Source organism: Panicum virgatum, chromosome 5N (assembly GCF_016808335.1).
Source record: "Panicum virgatum strain AP13 chromosome 5N, P.virgatum_v5, whole genome shotgun sequence".
NCBI classification, from domain to species: Eukaryota; Viridiplantae; Streptophyta; class Magnoliopsida; order Poales; family Poaceae; genus Panicum; species Panicum virgatum.
In genome coordinates, this window is record NC_053149.1 from 46255904 (window position 1) to 46268311 (window position 12408).

The window sequence follows — 12408 nt, forward strand, 5'->3', positions numbered from 1 at the left end:
TGTGAGGATGATGGTGTTGGTGGTGGTCATTTTGATGGTGTCGACGGGAGTCCCATCGATCTTGGCTGTGATAATGATAGCGATGAACTTGATGATGGTGATTTTCTGAGCTAGTTGTTGCGTCACACTAAAGCGGAGCTATTGGTTTGTAGTGCTAAGAGGTTAGAAAACTTCGAGACGGTGAAGAAATCAGCAGAAGAAAATATATATGAGCGGTCTAAAGGATGTCCGAAACACTAGACGATTCTTCGTTTTGTACTTGAGTTGTTGACCCTAAAGGCTAAGCACAGCTGGTCAGACAGTAGTTTCAATGATCTCCTGGGTATGTTGGCCTGGTTGCTTCCGAAGCCAAATAAAGTGCCTGCGAACACATATCGAGCAAAAAAGCTTGTTAGCCCGTTCACAATGGATGTGGAAAGAATTCATGCATGCCCGAATCATTGTATTTTGTATCGTGGGGATGCTTTCAAAGACTTGATCAAATGCCCTATATGTTCTGCAAATAGGTACAAAAACAATGCTGGTTATTGTGGCGGCGATAATTAAGGTCCAGGAGATAGGAACAAAAGGAAGAGGAAGGGTGCAGCGAATAGTGTTGCAGAGGCACCAGATACTACTTTAGGCATCTCTAAGAAGCAAAGACGAATTCCGACGATGGTTATGTGGCACCTCCCGGTTGCCGACCGCCTAAGACGTTTCTTCTCCAACCCAAAGGATGCTGAGTTGATGCGCTGGTGGGATTCAGATAAGCGCAAGAAAAGCGATGAAAAGCTTCGACATCCAGCTGATGCTCTGCAGTGGAAGAAATTCGATGAGCAGTATTATCTGGAATTTGGAAAGGACCCAAGGAACGTTAGGTTTGCGTTGAGTACAGACAGAATGAATCCGTTTGGTGAAAAGGACTAGCACTCACAGCACTTGGCCGGTGATCTTGACGATGTACAACCTGCCTACATGGTTGTGCCAGAAGAGGAAATATCTTCTGTTGTTGAAAGCATCTAAACCCCTATTTCGAGTTTTGGTAATTAATGACAACAGTTTGTGGATTAGTGATTTCATTTGAGATAATGAGCATAGATTGATCCATGGTTGAAAAGGGTTTGATTGTGATCATATGGAGTTTTGGAGATGATATGCAAAGCTCGGACTCAAGGCAAAGGTATATGATAGGGTTTTTGCATTTTACCAGTCACAAGGTGATTAGTCGATGAAAAGTGGCCGGATTTGTTGGATAGATAGCCGTACTATCAAGAGGGGTTGTGTACTCGTGCTTGACGGGTCTTTAGTGCCATTTTGCTCAAAATGTCTAGATGCATGCATGAGGGCTAACGACGTTTTGAAAAATCTGAAAAATGGGACAAGTTTGAGTGCTGACTGTCTAAGTGCGGACAGTCCGCCCCTAGGGTGCGGACGGTCCGCCACTCACTTTGGTTTTGTACCAGAGAGGCTGTTGCCTCTGGTGGGTGTGGGCTGAAAAATGAAGGGCGAACGGTCCGCCCCTCTAACTCAAATTGTACCAGAGACATGTGTCGTCTCTGGTGGAAAAGAAAGTTCAACGGCAGACGGTCCATCCCTGGGGTGCGGACGGTCCGCCGGTCATTTAAAGATTTGTACCAGAGACGTTGTATTTCTGGTTGGGCTTGATGGTTTAATGGTGGACGGTCCGCTCCTGGGGCGCGGACAGTCAGCCGGTCATTTTCAAATTGTACCAGAGACGATTTCGTCTCTGGTGGTGTGGAACATTGAACCGCGGACGGTCCGCCCCTAGGGCGCGGACGGTCCGCCAGGGCTATTACGGCTAGTTCTGACACACAATCATTGCACTCTGACACATAGGGCTTTCTTTTGTTACTAATTAAATTTCTATAGTGTTGGTGTTTTTAGTTTTAAACCGCCTATTCACCCCCCCTCTAGTCGGTGTTCTTGATCCTACAAGTGGTACCAGCGCTAAGTACTCCTTAAATTGCGGATTTAACCATCTTGGAGAAGAACAATAACTAGTGACAATGGTATTCATGTTGGGAAGCCACCTTTTTTTGATGGGAATAATTATGATTATTGGAAGAATAGGATGTCAGCTCATCTCATGGCTATGAGTAGAAAATTGTGGAGAGTTGTGAATGATGCAAAGAATTTGACCCCGGTAGATGAGGAAAATGAAGTGCTAAATGATCAAGGGGTAAATGTGCTATTTAGTGCTCTTGATGTAAGTGAATTCAATAGAGTCAAGAGTCTCACAAATGCAAATGATATATGGAAGAAGCTCATGGAAATTCATGAGGGCACATCAAGTGTGAAGGAGGCTAAGCTATATGTGCTCAAGGGTAAGTTTAGTGAATTTGCCATGAAGAAGGATGAGAGTGTAGCCGAGATGTTCAACCGGCTAAATGATATTGTGAATGAACTCAAGGGGCTTGGATTTGAGGTGCCGGATGCGGATTTTAATCACAAGTTTCTTAGAAGTCTTCCGGAAGGATATGACACCATTGTGACCATGCTTGTGAGGTCAAATGTGAAGACCGCTACTCCCACACAAATATTGGGAGAAGTGCTTACCCATGACATGTTCAAGAAATCCCAAGATGAAGCTCATGGGGGAGAAATTGATGAGAAAAAGAAAAGTGTGGCTTTCAAGGCTCAAGATAGCAAAAATGAAGAATGAAGTGGTTGTCAAGAAGAAGAATCGGATGAGGAGATGGCTCTCTTTGTCAAGAGGTTCAATAGAATGATGAGCAAGAAGAACTTTGGCAAGAGAGGACAATCATCAAGGAAAAATTCTTTTGTTGACAAGACTTGCTTCCAATGTGGTGAAGTAGGTCATATCATCATAAATTTTCCAAACAAAAAGAATGACAAGAACAAGAAGGACAAGAAAAATGATGAGAAGAAAAAAAAGAAGTTCATCAAAAAGAAAAAGAAATGGTCAAGCCTATTTTGTTGTGTGAGATTCCGATGCAAACTCCGATGATGATGATGACGACGACAAGCCATCCAAGGGGGTTGCCGGGATCGCCATCAAGAAGGCTCCATCACTCTTCTACTCATCACATTGTTTTATGGAAAAAGGTGGTGCAAAGGTATTACAAGATGATGAACATGAAGAATTTTCATATGATGATCTTGTAGACATGCTCACCGACGCCGGTGAGCATGTGATCAAGGAAAAAGAAAAGTTGAAGGACTTAGAGTTGAAGTATGGTTCACTCCAAGCTTCCTATGAGGAACTAAAGACCTCTCATGAGAATCTTAAAGAAACTCATGAGAAGCTTAAGGAAGCTCACAACACCTTGCTTGATCACAAGGACAAGGCTATGTTGAGCATGGGGGCTAGTAGTGAAACTTGCAAATCATGTTGTGTATCTAGCTCTACTAACCCCTCATGTAGCACAAATAATAAATCTTCTTGTGATGAGTCACTTGTCTTGGAGAATAAAAAATTGAAGAAGGAGGTGATTTGTTTGACCAATGATTTGAGCAAGTGCTATAATAGTAGAGCCAAATTCAACCATTGTTGGTCAAGCCAAAAGTTCACCTTGAATAGGCAAGGTCTTGAATATATTCCAAAGAAGGGCAAGAAGGCCTTTTTATGAAATCAAGACCGTATTTGTGAAGAAAGATGGACGGTCATATTGTGAAAAGTGCAAGAAGATGGGCCATAATGAGAAGAATTGCACCAACAACAAAGCCGTATCCTTTGACTCTAGCTATGTTCTTATGAAAGATTCTAAGGGTTATGTTAGTGCTAAATATGTTGGGTTACCTATATATGGTGCTAAAAAGAATACCATTTGGGTGCCTAAAACCTTGGTCACTAACATCCAAGGACACAAGAAAATTTGGGTACCTAAAAGAGTTACTTCTCTTTTGTAGGTGAATTACAAGGCCGGAGGAAGACATTGGATGCTTGATAGTGGATGCACTCAACACATGGCCGGAGATCCAAAGATGTTCTCTTCTCTTGATGATAATGTGGTTGGTTATAGTCATATCATCTTTGGTGATAATAGCCGAGGAAAGGTCAAAGGAATTGGTACAATTGCTATCTCAAGTGATCACTCTCTTTCAAAAGTTTTGCTAGTTGATTCTCTCAAGTTCAATCTCTTGTCGGTCACTCAACTTTGTGATTTTGGTTATAAGATTAGCTTCACTAAAGATGATGTTGTAGTGACTAGTTTGGATGGAAATGATCATATTTTCACGGGATTTAGACATGAGGATGTATATCTTGTTGATTTTGCTACTAGAGAGGCAAAGTTGTCTACTTGCTTGTTCTCTCAATCATCTTTCGGTTGGTTATGTTATAGATGACTTGGTCATGTTGGCGTGAAGCAACTTAACCGACTCTTGTAGCTTGATTTAGTAGTTGGCTTGAAGAATGTGAAATTTGAAAAAGATAAGTTATGTTGTGCATATCAAGCCGGAAAGGAAGTTGCAAATACTCATACTACTAAGAGTGTTATGTCAACCGAGAGACCATTAGAATTATTGCATATGGATTTATTTGGTCCTACTACATATAGAAGCATTGGAGGAAATTGATATTGTCTTGTGGTTGTGGATGATTACTCAAGATATACATGAGTTTTCTTTCTTCATGACAAGGCCGATACATATGACATATTCAAGAAATTCATGATAAGGGCCGAGAATGAATTTGAGCTCAAGGTGAAGAAAGTGAGGAGTGACAATGGAAGTGAATTTAAAAACACAAAAGTTGAGGAATGGTGTGATGAGAACGGAATCAAGCATGAATTCTCAACTAAGTACACTCCGGAGCAAAATAGTCTTGTTGAGAGGAAAAATAAAATCTTGATTGATATGACAAGATCAATGCTCTCCGAATACAATGTTTTGGATAGCTTTTGGGCCGAAGCAATCAACACAGTTTGTCATGTTTCTAATAAATTGTATTGCCATAGATTTCATAACAAGACCTCATATGAATTACTCATTGGAAGGAAGCCAAATATCTCATATTTTAGAGTGTTTGGTTGCAAGTGCTATATTTTCAAGAAGGGAACTCGGTTATCAAAGTTCCAAAGCAAATGTGATGAAGGTTTTCTTGTAGAGTATTCATCTTGTAGCAAGGCTTATCGGGTCTACAACAAAACTCATGGCATTGTTGAAGAAGCATATGATGTGGAGTTTGATGAAACCAATGGGTCTCATGATGAACAAGACAATCTTGATGATGTGAGGAATGATGGCCTGAAAAATGCAATGAAAACTATCTCAATTGGTGATGTTAGACTAAGAGAAGAAGATGAAGATGGTCCTTCTATCTCTATTAGAGTAAATCCTTCAACTTCTATCTCAAATGATCAAGCACAACCAATTGTACAAGATTCAAGTAACGATGATGCTCAAGTGCAAGATCAAGTGGGTTCATCCAGTTCACCTTCTACATCAACTCAAGAGCCCATTGCTCCTCATAGAATTCATCATGTTCTTGCAAAGGATCTCCCGGTGGATCAAATCATGGGTGATATTAGTAAGGGTGTCCAAACTCGATCTCGTATAGTTTCTTTTTGTGAAAACTATTCTTTTATATCTTTTCTTGAACCTAACCGTGTAGATGAAGCTTTGAGAGATCCGGATTGGGTAAATGGTATTCATGAAGAATTGAATAATTTCACCCAGAATCAAGTTTGGAATTTAGTAGAAAGACCTAAGAATTACAATGTCATTGGTACTAAATGGGTCTTTAGAAACCAGCAAAATAAAGATGGAATGGTTGTGAGGAACAAGACAAGATTGGTGGCTCAAGGCTTCACTCAAGTCGAAGGTTTGGATTTTGGTGACACTTTTACCCCCGTTGCTAGATTAGAAGCTATTAGAATTTTATTAGTTTATGCTTGCTCTCACACCATAAAACTTTATCAAATAGATATGAAAAGTGCTTTCTTGAATGGCAAGATTAGTGAACTTGTATTTATTGAGCAACCTCCCGGTTTTGAAGATTCAAAGAAGCCAAATCATATATACAAGCTCTCTATGGTCTTAAGCAAGCTCCACAGGCTTGGTATGAAAGATTGAGGGATTTTCTTATTTCTAAGGACTTTAAAATTGGTAAGGTTGATACTATTTTGTTCACTAAAGCTATTGGTAAGGATTTATTTGTTTATCAAATTTATGTTGATGACATTATCTTTGGTTCAATTAACCCAAGTTTTTGTGATGAATTTGGTGAAATGATGTCTAGGGAGTTTGAGATGTCCATAATTGGTGAATTGAGTTTCTTTCTTAGACTTCAAATCAAGCAACTCAAGGAAGGCACCTTTGTGTGTCAATCTAAATATGTGAAGGATATCTTGAAGAAATTTGGTATGGAAGATGCAAAACCAATCAAGACTCCTATGGCTACCAATGGGCATCTCGACCTAGATGAGGGAGGTAACCCGGTTGACCAAAAACTTTACCGTTCTATGATTGGTAGTTTGTTTTATTTGACCGCATCTAGGCCCGACATCATATTTAGTGTTTGCATGTGTGCACGATTTCAAGCCGCACCTAGAGAATGTCATTTGACCGCCGTCAAAAGGATCTTGAGGTACTTGAAATTCACTCCAAATATTGGTATATGGTATCCCAAGGGTGCTCATTTTGACTTGGTTGGATTTTCGGATTCCGATTATGCCGGGTGTAAGGTTGATAGGAAAAGCACTTCCGGTGGTTGTCAATTTCTTGGAAGGTCTCTTGTATCTTGGTCTTCAAAGAAGCAAAATTCCGTGGCTCTTTCAACCACCGAAGCTGAATATATTTTGGCCGGAAGTTATTGTGGACAATTGTTATGGATGAAGCAAACTCTTCTTGATTTTGGTGTGAAGTTTGATGAGATTCTATTATTGTGTGATAATGAAAGCGCCGTGAAAATTGCAACTAATCCGGTACAACATTCAAGAACCAAGTATATTGATATCCGTCATCATTTTCTAAGAGATCATGTGAACAAGGGTGATATCAAGATTGCTGGAATTGGCACGGATGGTCAATTAGCCGATATATTTACCAAGTCATTGGATGAATCTTGGTTTTGTAAGTTGAGAAACGAGTTAAGTATCATTGACTTCTCAAATATGGCTTGAAAGCTAGCACATGTGGCATGTGGTTCTTCATTGCATTTCTTATTGCATTTTTCTGAATTTTTTTGAGGAATTTTTGAGCCATTTATGAGTTTTTATGATTTTACTTGATTTATTTTTGAATTCTTGTTGTTACTCGCTCACATGAGTCTTTGGATGGTATTCGTGCAAGTTTTGAGATTTATTGATTTTTATATGAGCAATGATCCCAATTCAAAGTTGGATGTGTGAAAGTTGGCTGAATTCTAGACAGACTGAATTTTGGAAGCGCGGACGGTCCGCCGTTCATGAAAAATGTTCACCAGAGGCTCTGCAGAAATGTTTCAGTCGAAAAAATATACAGCGGACGGTCCGCGGGTCATCGGTGCAACCGGTTAGCTTCGGATACACCGGTGGTGTGTCCACTAGGCAAAGCGCGGACGATCCGCCAAGGGTCCGTGAACAGTCCGCTGTTGTTGAGAAAAATTGATCAGATGCAGTTTTAATGGGAAGGTGAGTCGGAAATTATAAAGGCGGACAGTCCGCCTAGAGGTCGCGGACGGTCTGCGCCTGCGCAGAGTGGTGGGACCAGCCACCCGTGGACTTATATTGCCAAGTCTCTTTCTCCTCCTACCAAACCGACCATATCCACCCAAAAGCTCTCTTCTTTCTCTCTGAAGCATGTGGGAGGAACCTGCAAGGGGGAGGACGTTTGTCGTGGTTCCCGGACGGTCCGAGCGCATCCCCTGACCCTTCTCGAGATTCTCCATCATGTCCTCTCGGTATTTCAATGTTTCCTCTCTTTATATTATTGGATTTCGTCATGAAAGAGGCTCGGGTTGGGTGCTCTGATATGATTTTGGACCATAGATTTGTGAAATCAGTTGGGGGATCTTGTTGCTAGTGTTGAGGAGATGTAGTGGCTAAAATTTGGTTGATAGATTTGATCTAGAACTCAAATTGTGGATGAATCAAAGTTTGGGCGATTTTCAGTCAATGTGCAGATCAGATGGGTCGCGGACTGTCCGCCTGATGACCGCGGATGGTCCACAGTGGTGGTTCAGTGAACCGCGGATGGTCTGCGTTCAGAGAGCGGACAGTCCGCCAGTGCTAGATTTTTCAGACATGATGCTGATTGACATATTTCAATGTGGAATGATTCTATTGCTTGGATAATTGTTCTTATGATTCATTCTTGATCTCAGGCCACCTCGGAAGATCCAAAAGGCCACTACTTCCAAAATCAAGAAAGCAAGTGCATAAAAAAGGCAAAGAGACAGTGATGATTCAGATGATGTTGATTATGCTCCTGACCCAAGTGACTTGGCTGTTGCATCATCTGTTGGAGGTATTGGAGATGATTCCTTTGATGAAGATGTCGAGGGTGTCGAGGATGATGTCACAGATCTGATGGGGTTAGACCTTCCTAGCAGGCACTGGACTACTGAGTCCTACTCACATGCAAGGTCAGTAAACCAGCTCAATGAACCAAGTGACACCAATATCCTCTATTTCAGCACTATGGTTCAGCAAGATGCTTATTTTGGTCATGTAGTCAAGAAAACTGTGTTTAAGCATCAGACCATAGATTTAGCCTATATGAGGCCACAGCCTGTCATGTCAGCACTTGTGGATAGATTTGAGTACATGGGTCTAGCTAACTTTCTACAGCATAGATGTGATTGGAATGAGACTGTTATTCGCCAGTTCTATGCTACGTTAGAAATTAACATGGTAGAAGAAAAGATATGATCTCATGAAGAATGCACAAACTATGGATGTTGTGATGGAAAATCTCTTGCCTGAAACTAATTATCCCATATACTATGACCCTGCAAATGTGGGGATTGCTAGAAGTTTTGGGGGTGCTCAGGGTCTTAGGCATCATCCTGCAGTGATTAATAGGATTGCTAGTCACATTTATGCCTAAGAGTGGAAACAAGGACAAGATTCGAGGTCTCTATTAGAATTAATGTCATATCTCTTATCATGGATCAGCTGGCAGATCTTAGACTTAATCTTGAGATAAATTTTTACTTTGCTCCCTACATTATGTCTATCATCAAGGCCAAGACCAGTTTATAGGCATTTGTGAGTGCAGGCATATACCTTTTAGGCCCTTCAAAAATGATACTGGTTTTCTAATGAGGCCTTTGACTCCCTTCCCCGGTGATGACATAGATGAGGCAGAACATGGGCACGATGATGATGATGGTGACAGTGATGATGACGCTCACATGGGAGCAGCCGTAGCACAGCATGCCATGCCACCTCCACAGCCTCCACTGCAGCCATAGTGGGCTCCTCCAGCTGGGTACTTCGACCCATACTTTGCATCCATGCAGCAGGGGATGAGTTCTCAGATTGAGGGTTTGGCCAGCCATATGCAGAGGCAGATGAATCTTGGCTTCTAGAACATGCAGCAGCAGATGACACAGCATTTCCATGAGAGCATGTTCCAGCCCATGATGGCTCAGATGCAGGGGATCAGGAGAGTCTTCACTCAGATATAGCAGCTTTGGACTCGCGCTTTGAGGATATGCCTTCTTCTGAGCACTTCCAGTAGCTTGAGACCAGAAAGCAGCAGCTTGAGCAGAGATTTGATACTTTCAACACTGCTTTCACCGGGTTCTCAGATCACTTCCATTCAGTATTTCCGGCTCCGGTGCCGCCTCCAGAGTTCTATCCACACCAGCCGTTCTACCCACCGCCACTGCCTCCGCCGCCGATGGATTGACCTTCTTGGCAATTGATGCCAAAGGAGGAGATGGACTTTGGAGTGCTTGGATCTAGGGGGAGCTCATGGACTTCACATGGAGATCATTCGCTTTTGCTGTCGAACTCTGTTGCATTGCACGCTCATATTATGGCCTTGCATGGATATTTGTGATTTGAACTTGGATTTGGTTTGTAATGTGTGATGAACTATGTTGGCTTGTAATACTCTTATGATTTATGTTCATCTCGTGACTTGTTGAGGATGTGCTAATTTTATCAAGTTCATATATATATATATATATATATATATATATATATATATATATATATATATATATTGTGTTGTATTGCCTCGATTTCCATTTGTAGGGGAAACTCCGTCAAAATTGTCAAATTTCATATATATATTCTCTTGGTATTCATTCAAATTTATAAGCACATATCAAGGGGGAGTTCTTTCTACTCATCGAACTTAGGTGAATTTATTCATATCAATTCTGAAATTTTTCAAGAAAAATGAGTAAGTTCTTCCAATGTTCAATTCCAAGTCTACCTTATGCCTTGTGTATAAAGTTGACTTGTACTTTTTTATCACTTCAAAATTAGTGTTGTCATCAATTACCAAAAAGGGGGAGATTGAAAGCATCTAGGCCCCTATTTCGAGTTTTGGTAATTAATGACAATGGTTTGTGGATTAATGATTTCATTTGAGATAATGAGCATAGGTTGATCCACGGTTGAAAAGGGTTTGATTGTGATCATATGGAGTTTTGGAGATGATGTGCAAAGCTCGGACTCAAGGCAAAGGTATATGATAGGGCTTTTGCATTTTACCGGTCACAAGGCGATTAGTGGATGAAAAGTGACTGGATTTGTTGGATAGATAGCCGTACTATCAAGAGGGGTTGTGTACTCGTGCTTGATGGGTCTTTAGTGTCATTATGCTCAAAATGTCTAGATGCATGTATGAGGGCTAACGACGTTTTGAAAAATCTGAAAAATGGGACAAGTTTGAGTGCTGACTGTCTAAGTGCGGACAGTCCGCTCCTAGGGCGCGGATAGTCCACCACTCACTTTGGTTTTGTACCAGAGAGGCTGTTGCCTCTGGTGTGGGCTGAAAAATGAAAGGCGGACGGTCCGCCCAAGGGGCGCGGACGATCCGCCCCTCTAACTCAAATTGTACCAGAGACATGTGTCGTCTCTGGTGGAAAAGAAAGTTCAACGGCGGACGGTCCGTCCCTGGGGAGCGGACGGTCGCCGGTCATTTAAAAATTTGTACCAGAGACGTTGCATCTCTGGTTGGGCTTGATGGTTGAACGGCGGACGGTTAGCCGGTCATTTTCAAATTGTACCAGAGACGATTTTCGTCTCTGGTGGTGTGGAACATTGAACCGCAGACCGTCCGCCCCTAGGGTTCGGACGGTCTGCCAGGGCTGTGACGGCTAGTTCTGACACACAATCATTGCACTCTGACTCACTTGTTAATAACGGCAGATAATCCGGTTTTTGAACCACGGACGGTCCGCGATTTCGCATAACAGAGTGTAACAGCTAGTTTTTGAGGAGATGTCTATATATACCCAATGCCGGCCATTGGGAGGCTTGCTTGGCCATTTGGATCACTTTCTTGACACATTGGAGCTGAGCCATCCCTCTTTCACACATTCTTGCTTAGTGGTTGCATATTTGAGAGTGTGAGAGCATCCTAGTACTTTGCACCAAGTGGTTGAGCTTTGTGGCACTTAGAAATCTTCAAGCAAGCGTCATTGACTTGTTACTCTTAGGAGTTGCCGCTCCCTAGATGGCTTGGACAAGTAGATTTCGTGGAGCACCTCCAAGGAGATTGTTGAGGAGCCCCGATTTCGATTGTGAGAGGTCTTGTGCTCACCTCACCGGAGTGGTGAAGAGCAACTCTAGTGGAACCGAGGTGTGGAGCGGTTCCTTGATTCAAGCCGGCTCAAGATCAAGAGAGTTCTTGATAGAGGAGCGGTTGATTCTTGGAATCCACCTCAACGTGGATTAGGGGTGACCGGCAAGTCATCGACACCACGAGATAAACTCTTGTGTCAAGCTCGGTTATTTCTCTTGCTCATTTCAATTCTTGCATTTACTTTAAGCAATTTACTTTACTAGAGCTTGAATTGTATCTTGTCACCCTATGTTACAAACCCAAACTAGAGATAGTGGTAGCATGACATAAGGCTTTCTTTTGTTACTAATTAAATTTCTCTAGTGTTGGTGTTTTTAGTTTTAAACCGCCTATTCACCCTCCTCTAGTCGGTGTTCTTGATCCTACAGCTGTCCATCCTTGTACAAGGACCCAAGCGTTTCATGTCCATTCTAAATCGGTATGTACTAAATCGTGCTTACCCTGAGGATTCCATGATCGAGGGATACAGTACTGAGGAAGTAATCGAGTGTTGCCTTGGTTACCTAAATGATAAAGTATCCATTGGTTTGCCCGTTCCACGTTTTTTTGGGAGGTTGGAAGGGGTTGGGACAGTTGGGAGGAAAACATTTATTGACAAGAATTTTAAAGGAGTGCAACAAGCACATTATAGCATCTTGCAGCATCTCGCGATAATGACACCTTTACTCAATGAACACTTGAGCATAATTCGTGCTGAAT